Source organism: Eurosta solidaginis, chromosome 2 (genome assembly GCF_040869045.1).
Source record: "Eurosta solidaginis isolate ZX-2024a chromosome 2, ASM4086904v1, whole genome shotgun sequence".
NCBI classification, from domain to species: domain Eukaryota; kingdom Metazoa; phylum Arthropoda; class Insecta; order Diptera; family Tephritidae; genus Eurosta; species Eurosta solidaginis.
In genome coordinates this window covers 120325382-120339000 of record NC_090320.1, presented here as the reverse complement: position 1 = coordinate 120339000, position 13619 = coordinate 120325382, and the positions used below count along the sequence as shown (strand labels likewise).

General features: G+C 42.7%; 1 protein-coding gene across 5 annotated transcripts in view; it reads right to left on the bottom strand.

Annotated features, from left to right (window-relative positions):
- The window catches only part of Hr38 (Hormone receptor-like in 38), an 801608-nt gene that overhangs the window by 625485 nt on the left and 162504 nt on the right, over positions 1-13619 (bottom strand). The window lies entirely within an intron of this gene.

The following is a 13619-nucleotide window of genomic DNA, read 5'->3' as shown; positions in this document are numbered from 1 at the left end:
AGGCGGCAGGATCCAAGGGTAGTAGCCTTTAACGCTACCTTTCAAACAAAAGTAAAGAATTACAAACTACCTCCCTTTCATATCCATGCTCTCGGATCCTGTGGACCTTCCAAGTACCACGATGGGTAGCCGGGGACGGTGGTAGGATATAGGAATACATTTAAACGCAACAAAAAACACATAAATAAAATAATAAACTTCAAAAAAGCACACAAAATTTTTTTTTCTAACTCTTCCCTTAGTGTGGAAAGATTTTTTTATTATACAATAGAATGTTCTTTAAATAATAATAATAAAAGGAAAAAATACGAAAGAAAACAATATTTACATTATGTAACCATTTATTATTAGTTCACCGTCCCTGGGATAAATAATAAAAGTGCCTAAAAACAAAAAATGGTCAATACTAATCTTACCAACACTAATGAGTTTTTTTTTCTCTCCATAATGGAACACAGTTCATTTTTAATATCTGGCGTGTACGGCCTCAACATCTACAATTATGGCTCCCCACTAGTAACTATTGAGCACGGGCGTGGTTGGATCCTGAACGGACACTTCAGTTTAGTCCATGTGGTCGACCTAAACTACTTCAACACGGCTTTGGTCAAATTGATGGAGTCAACAGAGCACGATATTACAAGCAGGGCTGTGCGGACTGTGCTACAATTCCACCTAAATCAAACTAAGCTGCGTCTCGACGAACTACAAATAAGCAAATCACGAAGGGTACGTTCCATTGACTGGATTGGTTCAGCATGGAAGTGGATAGCTGGGTCTCCAGATGCAGCGGATTGGGACTATATTCTTCGAAGCATGAATGACGTGATAATAAACAACAATCACCAGTACCGGGTCAACGAAAAACTATTCAACGGTACCCGCGAGGCAATCGAGAAAGCAAACGAAGCGATGCTCCACATTAACGCTATAAGCAAAAACATTAGCGAGGAGAATATCGAACTACTTGACCTAAGCAAAGTCCTTATCTTGAAGGAACAGGTGTCAGAAGTCGTCCAAGCGTGCCAAATGGCGAAATCTGGCGTAATCAACACAAATCTTCTTGATCAAGACGAGATTGGAAGGCTCATAATGGAGGAAGATTCCCTACCATATCAGAACACCATTGAAGCCATAGAGTACGGGTCGGCCTCCGTGTATTCAAACGGTAGCACACTTTTGTACGTACTCTCAATGCCAAAGGTAAAACCAGATGGCTACCGACTCCTAATAACACGGGCCGCTGTTATAAAAGGACAACACGTTGACCTCAGCTATAAAAAAATGCTAATAAACGAAGTTGAAACGTTTGGGGTGACCGAGGATTGCCCTTCGATCAGCAACACAACAATTTGCTCTCCCAAATCCCTGACTAAACTACGGGAAAACGGGTGCCTAGCAAGGCTAGTTAAAGGTGGCGATGCCAAATGCCGCTTTGAACCAGACAACACCAAAACCGTCGAGATGATCACAGGCTCAACAATATTTGTTACAAACTTTGAAGGCCTATTACAAGGGAAGAACTACTCCACAACCCTAAATGGAACGTACGTCATTATTTTGAACAACGAAACAGTCACGGTGGGAAATCAAACATTCACCAGCAGATCAGTACGCACAGCGCAGGCCCTGCCACCGCCCTTGGTAAACATCACGAGCGAAGGACTAAAATTGAACCTTAACTACATTCACGGCCTGAGCATGGAAAATATTAATCAGCTTAAACAACTTGGCAACAATTTTCACTTTTCGCTAATTTTTGACGCACTTGCCTTGGCCGTTCTAGCAGCCGTATGCTACATTATCTGGAGAAAACTCACTACTACAATCAACTTTCCTAGACTAAATCAGACCACAGATCAGGACCAGCCAAGCCATGCAAAGGATCCTTCTGAAAAAGGAGCTCATCTGCGGGACGCAGATGTTTAAAGGGGGGGTACTTAACAAGGGGGCAGACACACTTACTTGTAAGAATGTGCTGACACCACACTTCAACAAACACAAGCAAAGCCAACGATCCGATATCATATTGTGTAAGCAGACAAAATGCAATCCATGGGAACTGCAGCGTAAGCGATATGATATGCGGACAAAATGCAAGCCGTGTGATTCGCCACACAAGCGAAAAATATTATTTTGGCCAACCGTGGGAAGTGCAGTGTCAGCAATTATGAAATTACTTAGATTAATGTAGAAGCTTAGAGCTTAGGTTAAGTGAATGATAGAGTCAGTCTGTTCTTGACATTGAGGAAGAATAAATGGTAAATATCGTTAAGCGGAAAAAGCTATTTTTATTTGGATCTTTTCAGGTTGCAATGGGGCCGCGGGGCGGCCCCCAACTTTAACTTTTTGGAGCCCTAGTCCTTGGGCTCCTTAACTTATATGTCTTCTGTTCTGCAAGTTGAGATGACACTGTCGATGTTTGAGCAGATATTGCAGCCAAAAACGTGTTCAAGTCTGTGCTCGTAACTGTTTGCGATGTTTCGTTTTTCTCTTCAATTTTTTGTTGTTGCCTCGTCGACATCGAGATGAAAGACATACTCTTCCACGTTAATTCCTTCTGCTTCCATTGCCTCTCGTAGCCGTGCCTGAAATTCGAGTTAAAAGCCGCTTGTATTCAATCCACGGCTCTCCAACTCCTTCTTCAGTTGCTGGATCTTCAATTCACTTAACTTTTCCATGTCCTTGTTGTATTCGAATTCTTCGGAATTTATTCAACAATTCCTCTTCTGACACCAATTGTAACGAATTTACTGAAATTCCGCTTCTTCCAAATCTTCTACTAACGTTCGAATCACTGAACTGTTGAATAAATAATTCCAATATTCAATAATCCAAAATGGCCTTTATTAAAGTTCTTCACAATAGCACTTCTATTGCTCGCCAGATAGCGTCTTAAATCAAACTGATTGTCGTGCCTCTACTGCTGCGGCCTTTTATACTCTGTGATTGCTCGTCTGCATATTTCAAGGCTCTTCCAGAATTTACTTAGTTACTGCTATATAATTATAACTACAGATGCACGTGTATAGCTCTCATATGCGCGTATATTTATGAGCGACACTTCCACAATTATAATTGCATACTTTTGGGAGCATCTTAGATAAGATATCTGCATGTGTTTGTGCGTTGCTTCTCCGCTGCGTGTACGTACATATTTGTAGACATAATGATAGAATTAGTGATGTGCATACAAGTCACTGCTTAGCATCGGATTAGAGATGATGGTATCCCTTAGTTCTGCAAATATTCGGTTCAATATGTATGTGCGTATATACATAGTTTCATATATGATACAGCTAAGGTTATTGTTTTCTACATAAGTACATAACTGTAGTTTGAGAAGTTGCAAATAGTAACACAAAGGAAAACAAGCAAGAATGGCAAGGGCTGATAGAGTTGCCTTGTGACTTCAAATACTTAACACCAGTGACATACAGTATATAAAGCGTCACGTGCTTTTGAAATAGATACGATTAGGAATTTAGAACTTAATTTCATTATTTTACAGAGTGAACAACAACAACATAGTGAACTTGATAAACTGATTTCTGGACAAACATTTCAAAATCTTATGTTGATAAAAATTCCAATTTTGAATTTTAATATTCGTTGTGAAATCTGGGGAGAAAATCCTAGTCCCTTTGTACCAAATATTTTACGCGAACAAGTTTTCGATATGCTGCATAGGATATCACATCCGGATAAAAGTAAAAAAAAAAATGTGTGGCCTTATATGAATAAACAAATCAATAACTGGTGAAAAGAGTGCATTAGCTGTCAAAATTCTAAAGTACATCGTCATACAAAGTCTCCAATAAGTATGATTCCGATTCCTAGAGGCGGATTTGAGCATATTCATTTAGATGTTGTTTACCAATTTCAAAAGAACATCGCTATATTTTAACAATAGTCGATAAGTTTACACGATGGCCAGAGGCTTATGCTCTTAGAGACGTTTCTGCATCAACAGTTGTAAATAAGTTTTTAAATAAATATCTGTATATATGGTTTCGGTGTACCGTTAAAAATAACTACAGATCTTACTTATTTAATTGGCGCATAACCGTTTAAACGGTTATGGCCGTCCAACAAGGCCAACCGGCGCCAATTGGTCACACCAACGGAGTTTAAATCGTTTTCCACCTGGTCCTTCCAACGGAGTGGGGGCCGCCCTCTACCTCTGCTTCCATAGGCGGGTTCCGATAGAAACACTTTCTTGGCCGGAGCGTCATCTTTAATTCGCATAACATGGCCTAGCCAGCGTAGCCGCTGCGTTTTAATTCACTGGACTATGTTGATGTATGGGAATAGATCATACAGCTCATCGTTAAATTTTTTTCGGTACTCGCCATCGCCAACGCGTAGGGGTCCATAAATCTTTCGAAGAACTTTTCCTTGGAATACTCCCAGTGCCGCTGCATCTGCTGTTGTCATGGTCCATGCTTCTGCACCATATACTAGGACGGGTACGGAAACAGACTCTTAGTCCCTACCTCCTTTTGCACCGTTTGCCAGCACAGAATATATATGTTTGCGACATCCGCCCAATGCAGCTCCTGCCTTGGACGGTGCCACTTTCCTATATGTTCTGATCTCCGCGACGGCAAACCCCGACGGGTTTCATAGCGCCATGTTGCCAGGCTGCAAACACAAACACACCGGGTACACCAATGCTTACCCAAAGACGTCCAGTCTCAGGGCCAACACAGCAGTTGCTTCCTAGCCTTTCACAACCCAGGCGTAGTCACCCGTCACCTACTTCCAGAGTGACGACGTCCTCCCCCGTTGCACTTCAGAATTCTGCAGTTAAACTGTAATGGATTAACTGGGAAGATCACGGAGATAGTCGATTTCATGAAGCGGTACAACATCCGTACTGCTGCGATACAAGAGACTAAACACACAGCAAAATCTGCTCTGCAGACTTTTTCTGGGTATAATGTCCACAGAAAAGATCGTGAGAGCGGGAAATGGAGGTGGCCTCGCGTTTATCATGCACCACTATGTGCAATATCATTTATTGAATCCCGACATCTGCCGCAGGGACAGTGTCTTTAGAACGTCAAGTCTGTCCGGTCAGGCGATCCAAGCCTAAAAATCATCAACATATACATCCCTCCTGCCACCTACTGCCCCAGTGGATACCGCCCTAATATCAGCGCCCTGCTCACTGGCAATGATTTGCATTATCTTAGGCGATTTCAATGCCCACCACGATCTATGGCATTCAAACTTGCAGGGCAGACAGTAGGGGTGAGATGTTGGCGGATCAAATAGAAGAAACGACGTTTCTGCACAATAAACCGAGGACGCCCCCACACGTAAGGTAGGATCACAGTTCGCCGAATATATCAATCGTGAGCGCAGGACTCGTAAACTGCATCAACTGGCAGCCGACGGAAACATTGGCATCCAACCACCTGCCTATACTTATTTCGCTCGCGCGTACCGCCGACTTCATCGTCACAGAAAAAACGCACTTTCAAAAACCTTAAAAAAGGAAATTGGGATGAATACAAATCCTTTACAGAAAACCGCTTTTGCTGCCCTCCCTATCCCGCTGATACTCGTCAAGGGAAGCGTGCTTTCCGCAAGGTCATTGAAACCGCCTAGGCTCGCTTCATTCCCGCCGGTAGAATTCCCCAAATTCGGCCTCACTTTCCGGCTGAGGCTGCAAACTTAGCGAGAGAACGTGACCTTATAAGACAGTTTCGACAACGGCGACCCCCAAATAAGAAGCATCAGATTGTTTGTGGATGAACACAAGCGGGCGAAATAGGAGGAGCGCCTAAGCGGTTGCAACTTCTCTGCCGGTGTAGGTAAGCTTTGTTCCACCGTAAAGTCCCTATCGAATCCGTCTAAGCACAATGACAAAATTTTCATCGCCTTTGGCTATAAAGTGCTGTCGGATGCGAAAAAATGAGCGAGCGCTTTCTGCCGACCAATATATAATGCATTCTACGGTCGACAAAGATAGACGGGGGGCCAACAGACACGCACAGAAACGTAAATTCAGCACGTCACCAATTACCATCACCACGAAAGAGGTCGAGGATGCCATCGGTCATGCTAAACCATCCAAAGCAGTGGCCCATACGGCATAGCCATGCCGATGCTTAAAAGCCTAGGGAAAGGAGGGTTTCAAATATTTAGCGCATGTTTTCAACCTGTCTCTTTCCACCTTCGTCATTCCCGAAAAATGGAAAATGGCCAAGGTGGTCCCGCTACTAAAGCCTGGGAAACCAGCTAGCATAGGAGAGTCATATCGCCTGATATCTCTCTTATCGCCAGTACACAAGACGCTTGAAGCCATTTTGCTCCCCTACTTCAAAGCAAATTTGCAACTAGCCTGTCATCAGCATGGCTTCAGAAAACGCCATAGCACCACCACCGCGCTAAATTCCATTAGCACCCAGATAAATTTCGGTTTAAATCAAAACCCCCACCATAGAACAGTACTCGTTGCGCTAGATCTATGAAAAGCTTTCGATACGGTCAACCATGGCACGTTACTGCAAGACCTGGAAGGGTCTACCCTTCCCCCATATTTTAAAACGTAGACCGCAAATTATCTGCGTGGTCGGCAGACATCGGGGGCAATTTAGAAACGAAACATCAAAACCAAGAAGAATTAAACAAGGGGTGCCACAGGGTGGTGTCCAATCCCCACTTTTGTTTAACTTCTACATATCATAGCTACCTTCACCACCAGAAGGAGTTACTATCGTTTCCTACGCCGATGGCTGCACAATAATGGGCCACACGCACAGGCCCACAGATCGATGAGCTTTGCAACAGAATAAACGGGCTACCTCCCTCATCTTTTCAGTTTTTTCGCCCTCGCGAAACCTGGCAATTATCACCGACTGAATCCTCCGCGACCTTATTTACAACATGGACAACCCAAATGTCGACCATTTGAACATCCACGTCGATGGCATTACGCCGCCGACTGTCACACGCCTCAAAATCTTGGGTGTGACGTTTGATCATGATCTACATTTTGGTGAGAATGCAGCCGCAATTGTACCGAAAATCCAGAGGCGTAGTAAAATCTCAAATCTCATACTGGGGAAAAGACAAAGAAGCGCTCATTACTACTTACAAAGCAATTGGCCAGCCGATTACATGCTACGCGTCCCCTATATGGTCGCCAGGCCTAAAAACTACACACTGGAATAAGCTATAGGCCGGCCAAAATACTGCCTTCAGAACCGCCACGGGCTGTCTTCTTATGTCCCCGGAACACCATCTACATAATGAGGTAGAGAAATGAAATGCTAACCAAACAGTTCCTGTTGCATACCCAGAAACCTGGGCATCCCACCAGACATCTGATTGATGAGCTTACACCGCCCAGGAGCTTAAGGAGTCATCTCGTAGGCATTATGAGGAAATACGGCACCTGAGAACTCAGCCGTATGAAGCAAAAAAACACAAGCAGGTCCTCTGTGAACTCCACAAACAGGCGTCGGACCTCTATGTCAGGAATTGCCCGGTGAATTCAGTACTCAAAGAACAGTACCCAAAACTTGCGGAAGAGGAACGCACACTCCACAGGAAATGCGAGTATATTTAACTCAACTTCGATCTGGACACTGCAACAGGTTAAACTCTTACCTATCCGGAATGAACCCCGACATACAAAACGTATGCCCTGCTTGAAATGTGTCCCCACATGACACCAACCATCTCTTTAATTGTAATGTGGAACCAACGCCTCTAACACCCCTCACATTATGGTCCACCCCTGTTGAAACAGCAAGTTTCTTTGGACTCCCGTTAGAGGGTATTGATGACAATTTGTGATCGGTCGCACCTATTGGATGGGGCGAAGCACTTCTACTACTACAACAAAAACAACAACAACGGGTACGACTTGACAACTTGGTATGACTTATAGAGTATGATTTTCGTTTGCCGAGAGAGGACTTTACTCAATTGCCTACCTAGCCCAAAGTAGCATTTATTGGCAAGAATGATTATTCGCTGGATTTCAGAGCTGATGTTGTTGCTAGTATTGATGTGGTTCCCAAATAAACGAAGTCTTTTACTATTTCGAAATTATGGCTGCTAACAATAGCGTGGTTGCCAAGGCGAATATGCGCTGACTCTTTGCTCGATGACAGCAGGTACTCCCTTTCGTTTTGTCCTCATTCACCATCAAACCCATATTCTTCTGCTTCTTTTTCCAGTTTAACTACAGATCAAGGTTGTATATTTACATCTTATTTGTTTTCAGAGATAACAAAATTACTTGGAAGTCAACACATCGACACGTCTCCCTATCATCCGCCAACGGTATGGAGGAGCGTTTTCATAGGCAGTTGAAATCTTCGTTGATGGCTAAAGGTGGCAACAGATATTGGTGCGACGAATTACCTATATTTTATTGGGATTACTATCAGTTTTTAAAGAAGACATTTCTGCAACACCAGCTGAAATGGCTTTTGGGCAAGATTTGCGATTGCTTGGTTACCTTGTTGTTTCAACTTCTGAAAATGGTTCTCCGGCAGAAATTTTAAGTAGTCTTAAAGAGCGTTTTAAAAATGTAATTCGAATTTGAGACGTCATCATAATTTAATAAACACTGGTACATTTATTCAGAGCTATAAATTTGTTTTAAATATGCATTATTTCAAAAAATATTTTAAGATTGAAATTAATTATGAAATCAAAACCATTCCGATTGGCAACTGTCGAAACAGCTATCGCAGACATTTACACTATTAACATTACCATTGTAGAGGTTTACAAGTTTGAAAAAAATAAGGGTATTTCTTTGTAAGTTTACACTTAAATTTCTACTAGTTTTCGTTATCGGCTACTACACTTTTTTTGTACCCTATGAAGTACAACAGTACCAAATAGCACCCACAAAAAAAAAAAAACGAATAAGAACAAGCATTTTTATCAGGTGAGCGTGGCTGTGTGTACGTGCTGCTACATATCCTACTTGTACGCCTTTACAATGAACATTACAACACAAAGAAAAAGAGTTACATTTAGCTTACTTAAAATATTCTTTGGAAGGGGGAATATTGTAGGGATTTTGCTATTTGATTATATATTTATAGAGCAAGAGCGCGCGACTGCCAGACCTTCGTCATTTTATAAAAGTTGAAATTTCTTCAGTGCATACTTCCAACTGAAGCAGGATGTTGGTCTATTATAAAACTTGAGTCATAGTGGCTTTAACAGATATCGTGCAAAAATTTTGCAGAAAAATAGTCCTTTCTTTCGTTATTTTATAAAGACTGATTTTCATATATGGTCTTCGTCACGATATAAGGAGCCACTAGCCTCATTGCCAGACGCTTTCCATAGTGGCTTTGATTAGCCAGACACTTTTATTCCTTCTAAACTTCAAAGAACATCAAAGCAACTTTATACTGAAATTCGAATACAAAATCTTAAAAAAAATCGTTTGAAATTTTGGTTGCTGTAAAAACTTTCAGCTTATGAAAAAGTGTTTAGCTTTATGAAAAAGTACAGTGTTGCATTATAAAAAGTGCCTGGCTGGACAAAGCCACTATGGAAAGTGTCTGGCAATGAGGGTAGTGGCTTCTTATATCGTGACGAAGACCATATATGAAAACCAGTCTTTATAAAATGACGAAAGAAAGAACTATTTTTCTACAAAATTTTAGCACGATATCTGTTAAAGCCACTGTTTTGCGCAGTGTGGACCCGGGGAAGTCGGGCGTGTGCGTCGCAAATAAAAAGAAAGTAAAGAAAAGAATGAGCAACGAATAAGGACAAATTTATTCACTTTATAAACAATATAAATTCTTAGCTTTATTTATTATCAAAAAAGGAATTACTTCACAAACCAATTCGAAATTCACTGTTCTTAAAATGTTTAATTACACATTCGTGCACGGCATAAATTATAATTCAACCAGAAAGATATACTAGTAAAAGGAAAGAACTAATTAAAATGCACACTTTACTATGCACTTGGAAATTCAAATTTATCAAATTAATTACTTGCAATCTTAATGCAAATGGTTAAGATATAAAAAATGTACAATTGGCAATTCAAAGTTTGAGAATTACACTTGTGGAATTGGCAAAATTAATTATAAGTCGAAAATAAGGAAACTCACCTGTGAGATAGCTGCTGGCACTCGAACTTTCAAAAACAGAAGAAAGAGTTTAAAACGAAAAAAGGTCCGCACCACCTGCCGATAGCTAACTTTCGTCGAGTTTTTCCCCTTTGAAGTTAGCGCTCGGCAGGGGTGGGCCGTGACCGATGAATAATAATATTGCCAAGAATGTGCATTAGGGTGGTAGCGAATATTTAGGCTGGTGGCCTAAACATGCTGGCCCCCTTGCGGCGAGCAACTCGAAAGAACAAAAAAAACTGATGAGTACGCCAGCAACCGCCCCAAGGCGGGATAACTTAAATAAATTAAAATTCCCATATGATCTCCTGTGAACTCCCGGTCTCCACTAATGCAGCCTCTCTGGGCGGAGCTGTGAATAAAAAAGGAAAAGTTAGTGTTCATGTACGTGGGGTTGCTTGGTTTTGATGCACTTGGTTAATTAGATGTACTTTTGAAATTGGTAGGAAATTAGATTAACTGTAAATGAGCGATGCCAGAACATTATTGCTGGAAAGCTCCGGATATTACCAGTCCGAAGACAGTGGGCTGCATGAGAAGCCCATTGACCGTAGCCGGGGTTGTGCCACTGACCATGATGGTGGCGTAGACGCCGGCACCAAGTGTAAGCAGCGCCGGCGCGGATCGATAAAACGTCGGGTCAGCTAGTTTCATGAACTGAAATGATGAGGCGATCGAGGAGTTAATCTTTGCGGTTGGGCTCAGACGCGTATGTCGTGCTACCACGGTAGCCTGGGTCGTGATCCTATCCGTAATTCTATACTTCCCGCGTAACACTAAGGTACCCTTCGTAAGTCTGGTCGTGTTAAGCCGCTCGAGCTGGAGTTCGTTGGCTAAGTGCGCGTCTATCATGGACCGCGGCGCGCAGGGATCAAGGAGGGCGCGCACCAAATGGAGGCGACCCCCTGCTTCTATTCGAACGATCGCGGTAGGAGCAATAGCTATAAATGATCGGGTAATCGTCGTCGCGTCGTTGGTTGCCCGCAGTCTCTATGTTCGGAAGCCGGTTGGGATCGCCTGCCGTGGGACCAGACTCGTGGTAGTACCTTCCTGGCGTGGTGGATATGGGGCCGCTCTGTCAGTGGAGCATCGGGTCGAGCGGAACGGACGCGGCTCCGCGCCGCACCGTCGCCCACTGGCATTGCGGTGCGATGTGCGGAAAGGACGTGTCTCCGCGCCATCCCGGTGTTTCTTTCGCACCTGGTCGCGTTTCCGGTCTGGGACTGCTGTCCGCTTTTCGTGTTGGAGCAGCGGTCGTAAGGATCGTGCTTCACCGTTGGGAGCTGGGGCGATAGCTAAAGCTGCTGCACCTCTGGATATTTCTTCCATTTCTTTCTACGCATCTGCTACCTGTTGTGCCCATGATCGGGTGTCCTCCGTTATGTGAATGGAGAGCACCTCGTCGGCACTTGCTTCCTCGTCGTGCTCGTCGTGGTAGGTAGGGCGTGGCTGCGGTTGCTCATCCTCCATATGCAGCGTAGTGTGGTGTGGTTCACGACAGCGGTGGCAACGGTCGCTGCTAGGGCATATTTCTAACCGATGGAACGGCGATAAACAATTGGGGCAGTGCCGGTGTATTAGGACAGCCCGGAGGCGTTCTTCTGCCGACGTTCCCCTGTACAGCCGAGATTCTTATGGCACAAGCGGCAGGAGACGGTGAAGGAGTCAACGCGTTGCTCCGTCTTGTTGCGTTTGAACGAGAAGCCCGTCATTCTGGAACGGGAATTTGTTATTACTTGCTTTGTCTCCAGGAGGTTGGGTGGCATATGAGCAGGTACTAGGAGCTTATTGGCTGAGATTGTGGTTGGCGTACTCGGGATAAAGGGTTTATTTGGGATGAATAATCTGATTAAGCTGACATAATACGTGTATTGGTTGAAACTACTGTTATGTTTAGTAAAATTCCATTGAGATACGCCTAAAAGTATCTTTAAGTTTGAAAATATTTTCATCAGAATGAAAATTCTGATATTGAAATAATCAAAAGAGTGAAAAATAAAGATTGTTGAAGAACTATATTTTTTGTTGGTTGCTTAATGCAGGCAAAACGCGATTATGTGCGCTATATCATGGTAAATCCGTGTGTTGTCACGGCTCTTTGTAATTCAGAGCTGGTGAATAAGACTGTCGTTCAAGCGACGTCGTGCAAGTAAAATGTACGACAGATGTAATGTGGCGTTTATTCGCTGCCCTGGAACACTCCTTGTGTTGATTTTGGCCATTTTGTGTGAGAATCACAAATGGTGGTGAGTTTGTTGATTTCAAAACAACCCTGGCGGGGATAGCCTACACTATAGAGTGTGGTAATTTGTAGAGCTGTCAGCTGCTAACTCTTCCACTCATTGGAGTATACAGCTGGGCGGTGCTGCCAATTTGGCAGCGTAACAATACTTAATGGTCATGTCGCGGAGGTGTTTGAGGACATTCACGTTTGAGTTCTGACGCGACCTGAACTCTGATTCCTTCTGGAAATTTGCATTTTTTTTTTGTGTTTTTTTTCCATAAAGTTTATTATGTTAAATTACAATTTCATAAAAATTTCTAAACTTTCCTTTAATTATCTTATCAATCTTAAAAATTGTATCGTAATCTCCAATTAGCTTTTCCACAGTTAAATTTAGGCTAATAAAACTTGAAAGGTCTCCTTCGAAAGTTATTTCTTTGTAGTTTAAGAGACAGTCTAAAGCTAAGTTGGAGTTTAGAAGAAGGCTTCACTTTTCCAAATGAAATAATAATGGAAAGTGAGTTACGTTTTTTATTTTTTCCTCATATTTTGTTTTGTGAAGTTCAGCTTGTCGTCGAGCCCTGTTCATGTGATCAGCGCTTTTGGTTTTACTCATTTGCTGATGTCTGTCTGGCAGCACTGTATTTTAGTGTTGTTATGTTCGCTGAATCTGTGCACACAACCGGCATTTGTAGCGTGACAAGCGAAGTGGCAAGTTTCATCAAAGGAAAAAAACATGTGAGTATACGGGTTGTAGCCTTTTTTTTTTTGGTTATGGGATCAAATTTCATAATATAATGATACCACTTTCTTTCCTTTTCGTTTCGGGGCATCGTTCGAACTTCGTCCCAATCTTCGCATTACGTTTTTAAATGTGCCGCGGAACTTAAACCGCATAAGGTTGACAATTCGATATTATGACGAGGGACCCTCGTGGTATACCCGTTTTTATCGGGGTTATGAGGGGTCCTTTGGGTGCGCGCAGACTCCGCGGGCGGCCAGGAATTTGTTGCATCGCCAGCGAAAGCATAGCTCGCATTAAACGGGATTACGTCGGTCCCTGCTTTCCCAGTTTGTAAATATATATATTTAACAAATAAATTGTGATTAAAATGTGCCCATTTTTCTTTTGTAAAATATGCTTATTTGGACGAATAATGGAAAAAAATTTTTTTTTGTCTTTTATTCTGTCTTTCCCCCCCCCCCCCCCTTTTTTTGCTCATTTGGTTGTTTGTTTTTGTTTTGTGGGTCCCGAACCATAGTGG